At 44.9% G+C, this 19,780-nt stretch overlaps 1 long non-coding RNA gene across 3 annotated transcripts; it reads left to right on the top strand.

Moving 5' to 3' along the window:
• Window positions 1–60: 60 nt before the first annotated feature.
• LOC127395912 (uncharacterized) lies at window positions 61–7,778 on the top strand. Of its 3 annotated transcripts, none has more exons than XR_007891873.1 (5): window positions 61–147; window positions 535–759; window positions 1,308–1,497; window positions 2,746–2,862; window positions 6,781–7,778. It is a non-coding gene; the product is annotated as an uncharacterized LOC127395912 (long non-coding RNA). The 3 variants fall into 3 exon arrangements; XR_007891872.1 differs by lacking the exon at window positions 6,781–7,778 and adding an exon at window positions 2,989–3,361; XR_007891871.1 differs by lacking the exon at window positions 6,781–7,778 and having other exon boundaries at window positions 2,746–3,361.
• Window positions 7,779–19,780: the final 12,002 nt, after the last annotated feature.

Raw genomic sequence — 19,780 nt, 5'->3', positions numbered from 1 at the left:
GCGCCGGGCGCCGCGCTGCCTGCCGGGAGCGGAAGGCGGCGCCGCTGCGTTGCGCCACTTCCGCGCCGGGGGGGCGGGCGGAGGCCGAGGCGGAGCTGGGCCGGGATGGCGGCGCCAGGGCGGGACCCGGGCCGGCTGGGTCGGCTGGTGCGCCGGGAGCGGGAGGGGCTGCGGGGAACCGCGGGGCGGGGGAGCTGGCCTTGGCGGTCGGGTTTCGCTCGGGGGTAGCGGGACTCGGAAGCCGCCCGGCGGGGGGGGGGGGGTGGCAGGCCCGAGGCCTCCTGGTCTGGAGGGCGAGTTTTCCGCAGGGGCAGCAGGGCTGGCCTCGCGGCCTGTTGAGCGGGTTTACCTCAGGGGGAGCAGGGCTGTGGGGGGCCAGGCTCTGTATGCCAGCTGGGGCTCCAGGCCCGAAGCTGTCCGGCTTGGAGGGCGGGTTTACCCCTGGGGGTAGCAGGGCTGTGCGTGCCCCTTGGTGGAGGCAGCAGGCAGTCCCGGTGCTGCCACAGCCAACGTACCATCTGCTTTGTTTCCCAGGTAGTGGCCACTGTGGTTCTGCTTACCTGGGGCTTCGTTCTCTATGGGGCACGAGTGATTGCCCAGCGGCAGCTGGAGAGCGGCCTCTTTGCTCCCAGGCTGCCCTAGGCCACCTCCAGGAGCTCAGCGTTGTCTTGAAGGGCACGGAGGGATCTGTCTGAAGGCTGGAGGAGCCCTGTGGTTGCTTGGGCAAATAAAGCATATATAGCTCTTAGGAAAGAGAAGGTAATTAAGGTATAAACAGTTATTAGGAAAGATAAAAAGAGCTCTTCTTACTGATCTGTACTAGTGTATATCTTTTTCCTGATGTGTGGGGAAAGTGTTTGCCTCTGCCAGGCACATGGGCTGTGACCTGCAGTCCTGCTTTGCGTTGGGTCTATAACTTCAACTTGCTCTGCTTGCCCCGGCTCCCTCAGTGGCTGCACAGGGGGCACACATGCCAGTCCTGTCGCAGCAGCTGGACCTCAGACCCTCATTGTCACCTGCACTGTTTGCTGACACCAAGACCCCTACAGTCTCCCATCATTGGCACAGTAGGTAGATTCCATATCCAGGATGGTCCAACTTGGTGGACCTCCTCAGTGCTGTGTGTTTGTGTTGACTCTTTGGCCAGGTGGGATAACCTTTGAGAGTGTACCTCTGAAACCCCCTGAGTGAACAGTGCGGGAAAATGGAAGGTGCCCGAGGATTTTCAGAGAGGGATTTTAGTTTAGGAGTTGAAGCAATTCTGGAACCTAAATGGATCTGTTTTGTGATACTGGTTTTCTACACAGCTAGGAAGAGCAGAAGTCTTGTGACTCCTCTCCCACACCCTGCACATATCAGCAGCACATTCAACCCACAGACCTCTTGAAGCTGAGGAAAAGTCTTCCTCTGGGGAGCCTGACCCTGCTTCCTGGGCTGTCATGTCTTCCAGGGTCCTGTGGTCAGCAGCAGGAGTTCTTCCCACCAGGAACTCTGAGGGTATGTGAGCATGGAGGCCATGCCTTGTGTTCCCCTGAGCAGCACTTACAGCACCAGCAGTGCCCAAGGAATGGTGGGACCTGCAGTGCCCCTGGGGGGCAACCCTCACCCCTCTCTGGGTTGCCTTGCCACCAAAAATGATGGCCTGGGGCATGGCAGTGGCAGCTTCTCCAGGGATGGAGGTCAGCAGAGGCTAAGGCTATTCGATCCCTTTGTGTTTTTAGCATCTCCCGTCTTAACTGTATCACCCTGCAAGTACCTGAGCATTGTCACAGACCCTGGCAGTGCCCCAGGAGCGTTCCTATGCTGACAGAGGGGCTCTCTGCATCTCCACTGACTTTGAGCCAAAGCTGAGCGGCCAGGTGATTCTTTGCTGTCCAGACAGCACAAGCTCAGCTTTGGTGCACTGTTAACCTCACTGTGCTGCTGCTCCAGCAGTTGCCAGGTGCAGTGGTCCTCCCCCTCCTGTGGCCAGCCAGGTACCTCCAGCAGCACAGTCCTAGAAGCAGGAGTGACATGGCTGGCTGTGTTGGTGACACTCTGACCACCAGCCTGCCCAAGGCTGTGGCCTCTCACTGTTAGCTTCTGCAGTTTCTGTTCAGGTGCACATCACCAGCATGCAGCTGGGGGTATAGGTGGGCACATGTCTATCACTGCAGGGTTTTGGGTTGTTCCACTCTGCTGCAAACATTCCAAATGCCATTTTGCAGCCACCATGATGGGAATTGCCCTCTCTTGACTTTGTTCCTTTTGGATAGCAAGTGTTCATCCTGACACAGCTGGTTGACCCGGAAGCTGCCATGAGATGTCAAAATACACCCCAGCATTACTCCAAATCTGGTTGCCAGCCCTGGGAGCTGGAGCTGTGCAGGCTGCTGGGAAGCAGCACAGCAGGTTGCATCTCCCTCCTTCCCTTTGGCTCCGGTGCTGCCAGCTCTCCAAGGGCCTCCAGAGAAGCGAGAGCTGCCCATTGTGTCTCATCACTGGAAGCTCAAGGGAGAGCTTAAAGCTGCTCCCAGCAGAGATTAAACATCTGAAAATGTCCCTGCTGCTGACCAGGACCACACACTGAGACAGCAGAGAGGCAGAAAAAAAACCTTGCTTTTTCTGGCATGGCCCTTGGCTAACTGAGAAAATCATGTGATGTTTCTGCAGATGTATTAAGTGAACTGAGAGTCTCAAGAGCTTTTTCTTCTCTTCCCTGCCCTGCCCTGGCCACTCTCCCTCTTCTCTCTCCTGTTATCACAGCACCGTGCCAAAGACAATGTCAAGGGTCTAAGAAACATCCTCAGCTCCACATCCTGGTGTCTGCCTGAAGCCCTGTCAGGATGGTGGTGGCAGCAAGAGGCAACTTTTTTCTCCCAGGTAACGTGGAAGTGGGATCAAAGACCCCCACAGAGTTTGGGAAATACCTCCTTCTATTCTAGTGGAGAGGACACAGCTTGCAGCTTCTGTCTGCAGCTCACCCTTGTGCTACTTTCCCAATTGCAGCAGCTCTTTCAGGAAAGCAAGAATTAAAATTATGTGCATCCCAAGGATCTGAAACTGAGAAAGTCTCTGCCTTGTGCCACTAAAATCATAAAACATGCACTGGAGACCTACAGGAAAGCAGAGGAATTCCAAAACTTGAGGTCTAGATTCAGCTCAGTTTTCCACATTGAACTAAATCTTCACTCCAATTCTTCTGCCCAGAAGTTGTGCATTGTCTTGAAGACAGGGCCATAAGGATGCCTGTCTGGAACCAAGCTCCTGAGAAAGTAATTTATTGAAAGTAATTTAAGATCTCTAGTAGATATCCAGTCACAAGAAATAAGAATACAAGCTCAGTGTATTGTTGATAGCAGTATTAAAAATGTACTTCCTATGTAGTTTTGATGCCAGTTGTCTCATTTCCCAATACATCGAGCTACCTCCCTCTGAAGAATCTGTCTCTGAAGCTGTTGACTTACAATGTTATCACCTATGTTGTATGTTCCACCTCCCCTTCCTTTCAAACTCTGTTGTGCTTATGTGCTTGCTCATGAAAGTCAGGAAGCACATGCAAACCTCAGCTTGCTTCTGGGATGTTGTGAGAAGGATTTGAACCTAGCACTCAACATCCATCATCCTCTCCTTGACCACAAAGATGCAGGGAAGAACAGAAAGCATGTGTTTCATGTCACATTCAACGTGGTACAGCAAATAACTGTTTAGGCAGCATTAACCATTCAGATGAGATCACCAGAGATGGCTGTTTTGCCACTGCAATCCGCCCAAAAGTAATATATTCATAAGGCTGATGATATGCCCCTCAGATCTGTTCTTTTTCTTTTTAATCCTTTTTAATAAGGCATAGCTTTTTTTTATTAGAGCAAGGCTGGTTTATTAGTCTTGAAGTGGTTTGTTTGTTTGGGTTTCAGGGCATTGTTTGGAAAATGTGATCAGCATGCTTTTGATTAGCTTAGCTAAGAGGAGTTTTGTTTAATGAAATGATTAATTAATTCAACCAGGTATGCAGCCACACTGACAGCTGCTTCAACAGATAAAAAAGATTCTTCAAATACGACCTTGCCTCACTATCATGAGGTAGTACCCACGGATACATGTTAATTATAAGGTTGATAAGAATATGTAACGATAGCTAATGTAGCTGAGTTATTTAATGAAGGCTATTGGAAACTGTCAGAAACAAAATCAATAGCCAGACAACTGGGCTAAATTTGTATTTACCTCAGTTTAACATACCAATGATAATCAATTTCTCCTAGATTACACCAGCAAGGAAGTTGCAAAATAATTTCTTCATTTCTGCATTACATGCTGTTTGAAAATGGAGGAATTACTTAAATTCAAACTAAAAGTTCAGTAGAGCCCTCTGCCTGCTTAGTAATAACCATGTGATTTTATTATCTTCTGTATTGTTTATGCAATGCCACCTGTAACCTAAAAGCTGTATAAATACAGATTAAAAGCTGTATAAATACAGATTTTGGTAAATACATGCAAGTTCACGGTAAACGGAAACCTAACAATCTTTCAAAATCCTAATGGTGACCAGATGTTTTACATAAAAACTAAAGACAGTACTTCAGCGTACAAGCAGCTCCCAGGTCACCACAGACCAAGAAGCAAAAGCTACAGATTCTGTGGTTAAGGAGGACGAAAGATGGATGTTTAGTATGAGACAGACAGGTAAGGGTAAAAGAGAGACACAGGAAAGCAGAAGACAGCACTAAGCTCAAAGGAGAGTGACATGTCAGAGGACTGTGTCCAAGCACATTACCAGGGCTTTGTGATGAGGAACACTGAACAGACCTAGGACCCATTTGTCTCAATAATGGTGCTGCCAAAAATCCCGTGAGAGTTTGGATAGACAGGTCTCAGTTCCCTATCTCCAAATACAGGCTAGGAGTTTTCTTGCTGGATTGCCACTTCAGGGCCTCCTCTGCTGTTTGCTGCAGCCATCTGCCATCACTCCTTCAGTGCTGTGACCACTTCAAACGTTGCTGGGGAAAGGGACACGTATCTGAGCAGAAGTCAGTGCTACAGGACCTCGACTCACCATCAGAGGCTTGACAAAGCTCTGTAGCGCATGAATGTGAGCAACTGCAGTGAAGCAAAACCACACAAAACCTTTGCAGAAGCTAGACGGCAGTGTTGGCTCATGCGCTGAGGCACAGGCAAGCTACTGCTCCTGTTTTGCACGGTGGGCTCTAATTGTGGGTCCTCTGATTACAGGAATCAGTTTTGTACCTCCTTGTTTTTTGTCACCTGAAGAAAAAACGGTTTAGCATCTCTGAAACTTAAGCCTCGTTACCAACAACCACCAAAGAGGTACTCAGAATTCATGGGGGAAAGCAACAGCCAAAAACTCCCAACGGCAGAGTTCCCAAAACAGGAACATATCCTTTTCTTTAATAGTAAAAAAGCATTTCCTTCCTAATTCATGTTTCTGCCTGTCAGTAAATTGCCCAATTTAACAGTGACACACCACCGCTTGTCACTAAAAGGAAGTTGCAGTTTTTTAAATGGCTATTTGCATTCAAATGAGATAAAAAGAAGTGGAGGGCTCTGCCACAGATACTGGCATAGACGGTTAAAAAGATAAAGACCTTCAAAGACTGTGTATTGCCTCAAGCAGCCTTTAATGAATTTTACTCCGGCTCAGTGAGTCTGGTTTCCTTTTAACAGTTCATTTGGCAAGTTGTTGCTGCAGCGACTTCTAATAATAATGTCACAATAATCTTAGCTAGATACAGCTTTGTGACTAGACAGGATTGCTCTGAAAGTCACTTTTCAACCTGGCAAGATGTGCAGTAAGTTCTTTTAGTTCCTTCCTCCACGGCACACATCACACTGAAGAATGGGAGGACAACAGCCACTCCAAGGAAAAGCAGTAGGAATTATCTTCCACTCAGATGAGGATTATTTAGAAATTAAAACAGCACCTGAGAGCACAACATTGCCAGCAGACAGGGACGGCATTTACTTGCTTCACACTTTGGGATGCTAGTGGTTACAGTCCAAACACCAATATATTTTTACCCAACATAATAGTTTTTTCTAGTTATTTTCCTAGTCCTCTACTCCAAATGATACTTTGACTCTATCCTGGTGCAGATTCAAATAGCAAAGGAATCAAAATTATGAAAATAATGAAGTGATTAACTGTAATTAAGACTAGGTATGTATTGTATCATGAACCAAAGACTCAGTGCCAGCAATAGAGCCCAAAAGGAAAAAAGATTTAAACTGAAATTACTGAAATAATTTTCTAGCTATGCAGCTTGATGACCACACCTTACCATTTTTCATAAGCTGCTCCACATTTCTACAGAGGCTGTCAAGCACAGGATATCATGCCCTGTCTTCCCTACTGACATTTTCAGATGTAACTGTGGGTGGACAATACCATTTGCAGCAGGTAAAAATGCCTAATGCAAGAAGAAATCTGTAGCAGAAGAAAGTGGGAAGGAATTGAAAAGGACACTTGCCCAAGGAGAGTAAATTCCAGCTCCAGACTAAAATCCTGGCAGGGCTGCTATTTATTTATCAATATTTGCGTATCACTTTGAGGTACCTTCTACTTGGTTATCTTACATTCATGTGCCATACCTTGTTTGCAGGATCAAACCACAGGTATGAACAAGATCTGCCCATGTACTTCCTCTCTCCCTGAAGGGCTCCAGTGCGCTCCAGTGCACAGTCCTGCATGTAGCAGTGGGCCCCAAGGCCCTGACAGCTGGGCTCTGCTTGCAGCAAACTCACTTCAAACTGTTTTTTTATAGTGTTTGTATTCCACAGGCTTGTGGACAACATTGTGTGAAACTTGCAGCTGAATGCTTTTGTCCATTATTATCCATCCACCGACTAAAAGAAGAAGGTCCATGACTTCAACAACCTCTGCTTGGAAATGCTGAGCTCTCCTCCCCACAGAGAAAAGTTTTGGAGTATTTTACCTTGACAGAACAAAACTAAGCAATGTTAACATTTCAGCCCTTGTTTCCATCTCTGTGCTGATGGCACCTACTAGAACCTATTCAAAAGGTAGTCAGTTAAACTATTATGTTTTGCTTCAGACATGCAGCATCCAGCCACAGGCTACAGATTTTATTGACTGCAACCAGGAGGGTTTTGCCTCAGAAAAGAACTCGGGGATTTGGTCTAGTGTTAAAGGAGTCAGTTTCATAATAGACCCCTCCTCAAAAAATTGTAGTTCAACTGGGCCTTGATCCAAAGCACAGTGCAGGTAATGACTTCAAGGAAGTCCATCAGCACTCTTGTGTTGGGGGCATTGAGTAACTGTAACACTGAGAGCCAAATTTTTGTGGGAGTGTAAAGACAGCATACATCCCATAGCGTCTACAGCCTTACATAGAAGCGCTGCCAAAAGAAGTGAAGGGAAATCCCATCATACTTGTTTCCCTGAGCAGTAGCTGAGGAGAGAGTTGGCTGTGCTCACAAGCAAGCTGGGAGCTATCAGCTGACAGCAGTCTTCCCAAGGGTTCCATGCCAGAGCATCTTTCCAGGCCAGAGAGGGTTTCAAAGAGCCTTTTAAAATAAACAGCTAACATATACTTTTGACTAAAGCCTTCTAAAGCTTTACTGCAACTGCAACAGCTGATGGGATTGGTGGGCTACAAATGGATGGCAGTGGAGGACTGTAGAGATTAACAGGAAAAAAACCTGTAGTGTCACAGTGGACTTCCCCAGACTGAAAGGCAAGGAGTCTGATGTTTAAAAAACTGAGGCAATAGTATTTGATGGCTACCACTGCAATAAACTGGAAAAACAGAGAAATAAATTTGTTGCCTTGAAATATGCAACCATCTGCCTCTTTCTTTAAAAGTGTCGAGGGGACAAGTGCTTGTGATCATTCCACCCAGCTCTCACAGGAGCAGAGCAGGGTCAGCTTATGACAGCATATGTAGATTTTGCTCCTAAACCAGCAATCTGTAGCAGGAAAGTCATCCTGCTGTCCCAAGACCAGTGTAACCATTTTCTCACAACCACTGACAAATTGTTCCTTTTCCTCAAGAACTTGTGCAAATTTCTTTTACCACAGACAGCTCACCTACACTTCATGGAGAAAGGAGCAAATTTTTTCTCTTGCAAATATTTGTTCTCTTGTCTGTAAATCCTAGGGAGTTTTACACCCATGTAATAACATGACATTTCTGTCAGTCCTTTGTCTCTCCTGGTGTTCTCTCTGCCCACAGTGAGTTTTTCCGCTAACATATTCCTTGCCTTTCACTCTGAGCCCGTAGTACACTGGAGAGCAAGATGGACAGAGGGTCAGTCCTGGTCTGAGAGGTAGGATAAGAGGGGAGACAACACTGGGCAGGCAATGGCAAACTGCCTTCCTCAGGGTGAAGCAGGTCAGCAGAGAGCTATTCTTCCATCCCCCTAGGCAGTCCAGCACAAGTGAGCGTGCCAGGACATCAGCCACTCATAGATGATGGATTTGCATCTTTCCTCACAGAGATTGTTTCCTTCTGAATGGTCCATTAATTCTTCCTTCCAGCAGGGGAAAAAAAAAAAAAATGCTGCCAAGGGAATTTTGTTTCTGGATAAAAAGAAATTTTTTACAACAAACATTAGCACAGATTTGAGAATTCAGAAACAATTTCATTAGTTTTTTCAGATAGAGCAGGATGTATTATGTATATTAGCACAAATTCTATGTACAAATATGTAATTTAACATGTTTTATAAGGTGGTTGTATTTCAGATCCCTAACTCTTCATTTGAATGGATAATAAACATAATTTTCAATTTTCTCTAGATAGTAAATGCCCAGAAAAACACATTTCTAAACACAGATCTCAGTAGAACTTGATATAAACTCTTGGTTGTGTTTTCTGTGCAAGATTCACGCACAGCTTGTCAGTAAAATACATTGATTGCTCAGTCAATTTTTCTTTAGATAATTTCAGATTAGGAAGACTGTATCCCACAGGAAGATACTTAACTACATCTCATAACTACTTTGCTCATACTGCAGTCTGTTATTGGCCAAAATACTTCTCTCAGCCACATTACTGTTGATAAGAAATACTAACTGGCTCCTTCTGGGAAAAGAGTTCCCAGTACTTATTCAGCAAATGCATACTTCTAGTTTGGGAAGGAACTTTAGAAACAGTTTAGTAGAATTTCTCTATTATTGGTTATAAGCGTATGTTATTTTATTGCTTCTTTTGGGTTAAACATCACTCACCTATATTGCTTTTTTAAGTCAGATAATCAAACTGTAAGTGACACTTTAAGAACTTGTTTAAAACTTCAGTGCTGAATTAAACTGATGTCAAGCTCTAAACAAAAGTGAATTACAATTAGTTTTAGAAGAGAGCAAGCTATGCCTGCAGCCTGCTGGTAATTTACATTTTCACAATCACATTTTTCACTTGAAGAAACATGTCTTTCCCTGCTAACGTTGTGTGAATGGCCCAGACAAAGAAATATTAAGACTGATGGTATGCATATGAATGTAGAGAAGTGTCAGAATTAAATTAGCAATTAAAATTCCCTGTCTCTGCTAGGGGACAAAGTGCACCAGTAGAGACTTTTGAAACCACCTGCCACTTGGAAAATGAGGCCACCTCAACCAGATAAAGTTTGACTCTCTTTCCTGACATGACTAGCTCAGCATATACAACATCACACCTTGAAAAGATTTAGGAGAAAAAAGTTCCTTACTTTGCTTCAATTATAATAAGTTTAAGCACATCTTGCCACAAATTCAAATTTAAAAACTAAAATTGAAGTCAGGCTTTTGCTGAATCCACACTATGTTCCTTTGAAAATAGTATAATAAAAGCTTTCAAATGCCAGTAAGAAAGAGGCCACAAACTCTTACTCTAGAGTCATCATATTTAGCCTCACACTTAAGAACAGCAATACTGTCTTTTACTGCTATTAAAAGTCTTAAATGAAGCATCCAAGCAATACAGAGAACTAAAATGGTGATTAAAAGCTACAATATAGCATCTATATTACATTCCATGTTTACAAATCTTTAGGTCTTCAAAGACCTCCTTTTCCTCTCACCCCTGCATGGATAAGTTAAATACTCTGGTATGAAACCAACAAATGAGTGTCAAGACCAGCCTCCTGTCTCATAACACAAGCCACCAAAAACGTAGGTATCTAGCTTAAATTAGCCAGTTAGGTTTACCTCCACAACTCAGGCCACCCATTTTTTTCTGGATGGTCTAGTTTCCTGGTTTTCACCCATGTGACAGCCTTGGCTGGCTTATGGCATGCGGCTCAAAGAATTAATGCTTTCCTCTATAATTTCTTGGGAGTGCCTTAAAAATGTGAACCAGACATAAATCTTCACTGCATTTAAGCCTGCATGAGAATACAGACATACAAAGGCAGAAGTTACAAGGGGATCTGCCTACACCAGAGCAATGTCAACTCCAACGTATATCAGTGATTTCAGTTTAAGTAGTTTTACAAATTATCTGTTAACCACTGTCTGAGTTTGGGCCATCACCTATACTTTTTCTCTCTGAAACTGCCCAACATTGCTCATGCAGAAGCTGCAAGGCAAGAGGATTGTATTGTGACAGGCAAAGATCATGGATTTAATGAATTTTTCACAAGTAACACAAGGCAGAGAGATGTCACCTGGATGGGGCAACCTCCAAGCCAGAAATAGAAAGGGAGGTTCTCCAGAGCATCTCATCTGCATGATCCTCTTCATTTATCCATGGCTTTCAAGATGTGTGAAACTATTCTAATTAACCTTAAACAATGGCCTTTATGAAACAGAGTATGTGAAGAGGCAGAGACCAACATAAAATTTAACTTGTGTATCGTGTGAGAGTACCAACACTTTTCCTGTTGATGTCTAATGCCTTTTTATTTTTTGAGGAGAATTTTTAATATATGAAGTACAATCAGCAACTTAGCCTTCTGATTTACCTTCTTGACTTGCTTCTGGTGCCTGATCCTAAGAGTTATGCATCAGTCAATGTCCTTCATCTCCTCCTGTTGACCTTGAAAAATGGCAACTGGCCACAGAGCTGACTAATGCTGCAGAATCATCAGATAGCTTAGTTGTTCAAAGACAAACTCATCAGTTAGTTTACAGTTAGAAAAAAGGTAACAAAGAATCAAGAAGGTATATTTTAGCACTAACCAAGCGAGATATGGTTAAGTATGTATGCAACTGTATTTTATAAAATATATCGTTTCCTGAAGAGAGTCTGAACTGACAGTGCAAAAATCAATCTCTTTGTTTTTTCTACTCTTTCAACAGGGTCTGCCCATGCTATAGTAAGCAGACTGTAAGCTGAACAAAAAGGCATGTCCTTTGCTTTGTGGTCTCATCCCACACCTCACCTTCCCAACACTGATTGTGGCTCCCTCCACTCCCAAATCCTCCTGTGGACATGAGAGGTGCCTTGTTTGAGGACAGAGCCAGCATAAAAAGAAAATGTCAGGAGCGCTTGTGTGGGCTGACATGCATTTGCCACTAACCATTCACAAGGGACAGCTGGCATGTGAATTGTGTAGCTCTAAATAAAACTTGTGAGGACACAGGAGATGGGCAAACTCCACGAGGTAGGTTTTTCTGCCTTGTTCTTCACCAAGAGAATACCAACACTGTAACAAACTTTGATTTTGTATGTCTGTGAAGAGTAGGCAGCACCCCCTAATATCCTAATAAATTAGAGAAAGAATGAATAGATGAGAACCGTGTTTTTGCCTAAAAAAAATATGGTTTTTTGCTTGTTAAGCTCATCTTTCAGGCTGCACCATCTGCCAAAACAGGCAACGTATTTCTAACAGTGAGATCCAGGCATGCAGTGAAGAGATTAATTCACATCACGTACAACACCTATTGAAACAACTCATTGAATCAGCCAGGTTGTGCCATCCCATATACCTGAGAGGCATAATCTAATGTCTCATCTTGGCCTTGGGGTTATCAGTGGGCACCTCTACCTACTAAGTGATTGAAAAGACATTTTCCCAGGGCAGTTTCTGTTTCCTGGAATTCAGGCATTGCTGACTATCTTCCCTGTGTTGCCCATTCCAGTCTTTCCATTCCATCTTATCTCCTAGAGGGCATATGCAGCTTTTTATTAACTAGAAATCAAAGTATGAAATCAGCAATAATCTGATTTCAGAGAAGCTCTGAAGGTACCATGTGGGCTTATAATGGTACCAAGTTAGCACTGTATTGATCTAAAAAACTTGTAGTGCCTCTGAAAACATAGAAGCTGATTCATCTAAGAGGTCAAATGTTGTTTCCTTATGCCTGCAAAACCTTGAAATGTGTTACACCTGTAGGACACAAGGAGTTTCAGGAATGATACAGTAACTACATGTTTTTGCAGAAATTACAGGCTTCTTTAAACATAAGTCTTTTCAAAGAAACTGAGCCACCAGGTACACATCTCAGCTAACAGAAAGCACAAGCACGCACCATATTTTAAGATTACAACTTTTTATAAGGACATCTATAAGGGCATGTACCACTAGGACAAGGCATAATAGCTTTAAATGGGAAGAGGGGAAATTTAGGCAAGACATTAGGAAGAAATTTTTCACAATGGCTGTGCTGAGACACTGGGACAGGCTTCCCAGAGAAGCTGTGTAGGCCCCATCCCTGGAAGTGTTCAAGGGCAGGTAGGACAGGGTTTGGAGCAACGTGGTCTAGTGGGAGGTGTCCCTGCCCATGCAGGGTGGTTGGAACTAGATGATCTTGAAGGTCCCTTCCAACTCAAACCATTCTATGATGCTAAGATAAGGTTGAATGATTTGTCTAGTTGGGTCATCCCTGCTGAGAAGCACCCTGGAAGATGAATCACATCCTGATCCATGGAGACTGGGGTGACTTTCCTCACTGAGGTGACAAGGCTTTCCAGGCCAAGCATGACTTGTTTGTATCTCCCATTGCTGTCTGTGGCACTCAGTCAAGGGTCCCCGCAGGGTCCCAACCTGCAGGAGAAATTAGTTATTTATTTTGCTTCCCTTCAGTTTCCAGTCAGCCTTGAGGACTGGGCTTCAACCACCACCTCATTTTGATATGAGCTGCAGGCAGCTGTCAGATGGCAACATTGCTCACTAACATGTGAATAGGAATTGAGTCAGCAACTTGGGAAGTAAATGTTTAACTTTTATAACTGCTTCTTTAAGCTGGTCCATCCCTATAGTCTAGTGAGCTATTTATTCCTTTAAAAATAATCATATTCTGGGGAAAAAGGATAAAATTAAATGGATTTAAAAATAGAATTAATCTTTAACTTTAGAAGTTATTATTCTCTAATCAAAACCACACAGATTCAGTCTTCTGGATATGAAAGCACATATACAGCCTTTACATACTAAAGCCTATATACAGCCCACATCATAATCAAAAAGACAAGATGTGCACAGCATGCAGGCACTTACAGAAGGGATTGAATGTTTTCAAAATTACATGCTGGCCTTGAGGAGCTCTCTGGGTAACAACTAAAAGGGATGATACAGACAGATACCTTTCAGCATGATAGTATCTGCAGTGTTTGCCTTCTAGAAATGGAGTAATATTTAATATTCCCTGGCACAGTCTCTCCTATGCAAAGCCCTTCAGGTTCTGACATCAGCTGCCTTCTACCAGCTAGCTGTACAGCCTCCTGTAATTTCTCACTGCTCTGCAGGTATGCACATCTAGCGGCTGAATAGTGCCTGCGTTAGCAACCTGCTGTCTTAAACATACTCAACACCTGCCCTTCAGTTGGCTGACCACAAAGAAGCAAGAGAAACTGGAAAGGTCAAGCAGAAATCACTGAACAGAGCCATCCATACAGCAGACACCAAGTAAAGCAGGCAATGAGTTCTCAAGCCTCGGAAAAACTGGGTCAAAAGGGTTTGAAACAGAAGCTGTTCAGCAAAGTGTGAAACCAATGTTGTTATTTGAAAGCTCCTCCACAAGGCAGTATTGCTCTGTGGCTGTGATGTGCTTTGCTTTTGGTTGTGCGCTCTGCTCAAGGCCAAAGGCAGTTTTGAATTGGATGATAGCAAGGGTTGTAGGAAGCAGGCAATAACTGTATTTGGAACAGCAGCCATATTACAAATGCTGGAAAGCAAGGAGGGAAAAGCAAGAGCAACTATCCAGATACAGGGAAGGCATTAAATCACATACTTTCAAAGGCAGGCAAGGACAGCAGGGACAGACTTCCACAAAGAGGTAAAAACAAGCACATGTAACTTTTCACCTTCCAAGAATTTAATGCAGGTTGTCCTTCTAGCTCACAACACCTCAGCTGCCAGCCCACCCACACAATGACTGTGCCTGATGCCTCAAAAGGAGTGGAGTAAACGTGGCAATGACTCCAGCCTCCTCAAAGAGGGATGCTGGCAGGACAGTACTTGCAAGGCTCCTTGCAGTGGCCTTTAGGAGGGCACTTCAAAATTTGCAAGGCATCACTTTGTGTGACCTTGGGCAGCATCAGGTGCTTGAATGCAACATGTTCAGAAGGCACAGCCCTAACTGCAGAAACACAGTGCCTTGCCGTAGGAGCTGTACAGCAAGCATGAACACTGCTGAGACACCCATGCTTTCCCCAGAGGGTGCAATCAGAAAAAAAACACTCCATCCCTATGACTGCAGCGCTTGAGTAAGATCCTGAGGTAAGAGCAGAACTCCACACTGAAGAATTTAGTGGGAAACGTGTACAGTAATAAAAAAGGCACAAGGATTTTATCAGAAGACTTAGCCAGGCAAAGCCATAAAATTATCTGTGCTTCTGTCTTGATTATCTTATGGCAAAAAACCCCACAACCAACAGCTGTGAAATGACACCTGTGAACAGGGATGGAGTGAGACCCTGCTATAAGAGCATTTCCTTACATAGACGATACACCAGGTCTGACAGACACATAAAGGGAGAGAAAAACAAATGTGTGCCATCACTTGCATCGTTGCTTGCTGCCATGGCAGCTGAGCCCTGTGCACAGCAAGGCTTTTGGGGCTCACCCCATCTCCTCATCCACAGTGGAAGTGCAGATTTTGTTGTATGTCACCTTGTTATATTGCAGCTGAAGAAAGAACAAAAAAAGCCCTTTTCTTACCTATTTCTGCACAATTAGACCATGGCAGAAATAACAACCACAGCTCTCTATCAGTACAGAGTATTTCCAGGCAAGCAGCAGAGATCTGCCACCTGCCCAATTAGTTCTTTTTTGCTTTTTTGTTTCTTTGGGTTTTTTCAGGGTTTTTTTGTTGTTGCTAGTTTTAGGTTTGTTTGTTTGTGTGTTTTTTTTAAGGAATTACATTCTAGACGAACAGCCAATCTGGAGCAGCCTGGTTTTGGGAGCCACCGTGCTCTGCAACCGTGGTGAGCTCTGACAGTCAGGCTGATGCTGCAAGGCATGAACAGTGTAGAGTATATACGTTTAAGTTATGTAAGCAGTCCTATTAAACGCCCAAATCTGGTTCTATGCCTTATGTTTCTCTGCTTCAGAGCTTGAACATGCAAGTGAAAAACTGCTGCAAAATCCATGTTTTTCGGTCACACCAGTACAATCCCCATACTTTGAGTTTCAGACAGTTGAGAAGCTAAGGCAGTCTTTCAAGGTGGTGCTTGGGAAGGTTACAAAGTTTGAATTTTATTTCAGTTAAAATTTTAATTTTACAATTCCTGTAGTCTGGAAAGTTAGGCGTCCAGCTGGATCCCACACTTTTTTTAAACTATCAGGCAAAATAACTTATTTTGACATTCCCAACAATGCAGTTTGCAAAGAGCTTCAAAGCCCCACATGCTTCCCAGTGGAAGTGCTGGACCTTCAGTGCTTACAATGGGCACAATTAAACTGGCTGCCTGCACAAGGGCTAGTAAATGCTTAGAAGGTTTGCAATCAGCCTGCAAGGTAAAACAAACTACACACCCACCCCCCAGGTTTATATACCGAAGTACTACAATGAAGATATTACTATTATTACTGAGCAGAAGAGCAGCCACATTAAATTAATGCTTATAAGGTAAATATTTTCTTATCCAGCTACTAAATAAGGAAAAGACAGCCTAGATTGAGGGAAGCAAAAATGGAGAGTCCTTTTTTTTTCCTTATGATATGAACTATTACCAGACTCCTGCTTAAAAAAGCCAAAACAAGACAAACTTACAGTGCGGTGGGAGGGGAAACACAAGTTGCACCATATCAAATTCAGTGTCGTAAGGCAAGTGATCTCACTTCCTGCAGCACATGTGAAAGCAGAAAGATAAAAAAATACATGAGGGTGGGGGAAGAATGGATTTTGAAATATAGAAACAGAACAAAACCCCATACTTTTTAAATTTCCCAGCATCCTCCATTTGTACATGCATACCTGAAAATGCAAGTTTCCTCCCACTGTTTTTAGGCACAGAATTGTTACAAACTTGTAACAGGGAACCAGTCTGAACAGATGCAACCCAGAATTCCAAGCCACTTCTGGAGCACCAGCAGGATAAGGCTTGAGCTGGAACACAGCAGCAGAGATCAGTGTACAGCAGCATGTCAGACCTCCTCAGCTCGGTCTGAGGCACCAGTAGCTCAGAGAGGCTGAAAATAGAAAGTGGCGTGTTCTTAAGCAAGTATCAGCCTTCTGTGGTGCTGTAAGTTAATGATATCCTGGTTAAAGCAGCATCGATCTGTGTCATGTAGATGCTAAGGACAAAGGAGAAGAGGACAGGGAGATGAAGAAAACCAAGACAAGAGAATGGGAAAGCTGAGGAGGAGGATGAGGGGAGATTTGTCTCCACTGGATTCTCATGACTATTGCACAGAGGCAGGAGGTTATCCTGAAAATGGCAACTTAATACCCCACACTGTTGGCACAGGGGGAAAAACTGGTTCCAGTGTCTGATCCCCCATCTGGAACATGGTAAAGATCAATTTAAGCTCTGGCTGAGCAGACCATGATCCAAAACTAAGCCCTCAGCATCTCCTCTAGGCATCAGCCACCTTCTGAAGCCCAAGAGCTGTCAGGCCCTGACATGCACCCCAAGCACCAGGGCAATGCAGCATCAGCTCCTCATGCCCCTTTTCCTTTGCAGAAGCAGTCCCCAGTTGCTGCCCCAGCTGGGCCAGGGGGTGGTGTGGGGAGGAGGCCATCATTTGTCATCATTTATGTAGGCATCTAACAAAAAGCTGAAGAAGACAGCACGTGCACTGGTTTTGGCTGGAATAGTTAATTTTCTCCATAGGAGCTGGTATGGGGCTATGTTTTGGATTTGTGCTGGAAACAGCCTTACTCATACAGGGATGTTTTAGTCACTGCTGAGCAGTGCTTACACAGTGTCAAGGCCATTTCTGCTTCTCACCACACCCTACCTGCAAGCAGGCTGTAGGTGCACAAGAAGCTGGGAAGGGACACAGCTGGGACAGCTGACCCCAACTGACCAAAGGGATATTCCAGACTATAGGATGTCATGCTCTGCATATAAAGCTGTGGGAAGAAAAAAGGGAGGCCATTCAGGGTGATGGTGTTTGTCTTCCCAAGTAATTATTATATATGACGGACCCTTGATTTCCTGGAGATGGCTGAACACCTGCCTGATGATGAGAGGGAGTGGATGAACTCCTTTTCACTTTGCTTGTACACATGGTTTTTGGTTTACCTATTAAACTGCCTTTGTTTCAACTCATTACTTTTCTCAGCTTTTAACACTTCTGACTCTCTTCTTCATCCTACCAGGGGTGTGACTGAGCAAGCTGTGTGGGGCTTAGTTACTAGCTGGGGTTAAACCATGACAGCAAAACACAGAGACCCAGTAAAAGTCCCTGGATGTTCAGGGATCAGCAGGTTGCCCCGACAGGAACACACTTCCATGAGGGAGTCTTCATGGACAGAAATCAATGCTATGGGTACGGATGGAAAGCTGGGAGCTGGGCAGCAGCAAAGGCACTGCAGGATGAGCAGGGAGCAGGTCCAACAAAAGGGAAGATGCCAGCAGGGACCTTGCTGGGATGCAGAATGGCCAGTGTGGGTCAGGGTTTGGGTCAGAGGCAGAGGTCAGGGTCAGAGTCAGGACTGATGAGGTACCAGACTGGGCAGAGATGTCTCTGTCTGCAGCTGGAATTCAGCACCACGGGTGCCAGCAGTACCACTCAGCATCAAGGCATCTCCCCAGGGACAGGAGGGGCAGGTCTTTGTTTCCAGCTTCACAACCACTGTTATCAGTAAAGGACCTGACCAGGACCTGACCACAAGTGTAGCCAGCCAAACTGCAGCTTGGCCAACTTGCTTCCTGGCAGGTAAATGTGCTTCTGATCCTGAGGAGTGCTAGTCTCACACCTCTTGGGTGCTGGGGCAAAGTTCTCCAAGGGCAAACAGACCACATCCCTAGTGTCAAGATATCAGAAATGTTTTGACTTTGCAACATCAGAGTACCCAAGATCTGTATGTATCTGTGTTTGTGAAAACAGGTAGATTAAGAAAAAGATGATATAATTCCACTTCTTTGTGTGACAAAATCTGGAGAGAGTAAATTTTCTCAGTTACATATGTAAACCTGTTTTTGTAATGACTATAATTAGCTCTCTACCCTTGGGTCAGCTGCTCCCCATCATGCCTTGGAAGTCAACAGGCTTGGAGGAAGCAAAGCCTCAGGCCAACAGCCTTTCCCCAGGAAGGATGTGCTGACTGTGTCCACCTCCAGACTGAGCTCGGAGGAAACATGAGCTGGCTGACTCTGGCAGAACACTGAGGAAAGTCAGGAACTCCAGTGGCCAGGCACATGCCACCGCCGTGGCCACAGCCTGTGCCTAGCACTGTAGCTGCAGGGTGTGGGTGTCACCACTGAAAGAAGGGCCTGGTAGGATGATAGCTATCCCTGCTAGCCGTGCAGGAAGGAAGCTATAAACCAGTATTGAGTGAGACCCCGATGGACATCAGAGACAGACCAATGCAGGACACCCTGCACGGAACCATTTCCCTCCCAGATCTGCTCCACCTGCCAAAGGCAGCCTGACCCAGAAGCTGCCAGTTGAAATCCTATCCCTCACACCATGCAAGAAGGCTGAAAGACAAACACAGCCACAGGCACAGAAGAGACAGAAGTGTGGATTATCGTGGCCTACTGCTGCTCCACAAAACAAACTGACCCCACTGTAGCTGCTGGGGGTTGGCACACAAAACTGGAAACCCTACAGCAAAGCACATGGTAGAGAAAATTTCCCCCTCTGGTTCTTCTCATGCTCAGCTTAATTTTCCTGAGACCCTCTCTGGTGAGGTGCTGTCCCAGCACTGCACAGGTCCCACCAGGCAGCCTGGGGGGCACCTCTGGGCAGCACATTGCTCTTCAGCTGTCCAAACTACAAAAGCAAGAAACTGTGCCTTTCAACCCTGATATTGAAACTGCCTCATAATGCAGTAGTTGTGATGGTGGCAAGCTTTCCAAAGCTGGACAAGGCCTGAAAAGCCCTCCATTCATAAGCTCTGAGCCACTTATGGGACAGCTGGCTCAGATGTGCCAACAAGGGTCAGGCACAAGCATTGCAACCGATTTTACAAACCCTGGGAAGCACATCTATCAGCAGAGCTGGGAACCAGTGGGCATCAAAGCACTTCACTCCTACTGCAACAATCACACAGAGTCCTGGCCAAAAAGCAGAGGTAAAAACACTTTCAAAAGAAGAAGCAGAACCGGTACTACTACTACTGCAGCCTTTTCATCTCCCCTAACTCTCTGGGTTTTTAAAACCCACTTTCACTACAGATGGACCACAGCTAACATATCAGTGTCACAGGTCTGTTAAGCAACCTGGCCATGACTAACTACTCCACAGTAGCAGGTGACCTCTTAGATATTCAGAACAACAT

Source organism: Apus apus, chromosome Z, assembly GCF_020740795.1.
Source record: "Apus apus isolate bApuApu2 chromosome Z, bApuApu2.pri.cur, whole genome shotgun sequence".
NCBI lineage: Eukaryota > Metazoa > Chordata > Aves > Apodiformes > Apodidae > Apus > Apus apus.
Note: the sequence above shows the minus strand (reverse complement) of the source record. Positions and strands in the feature narration are given on the sequence as shown.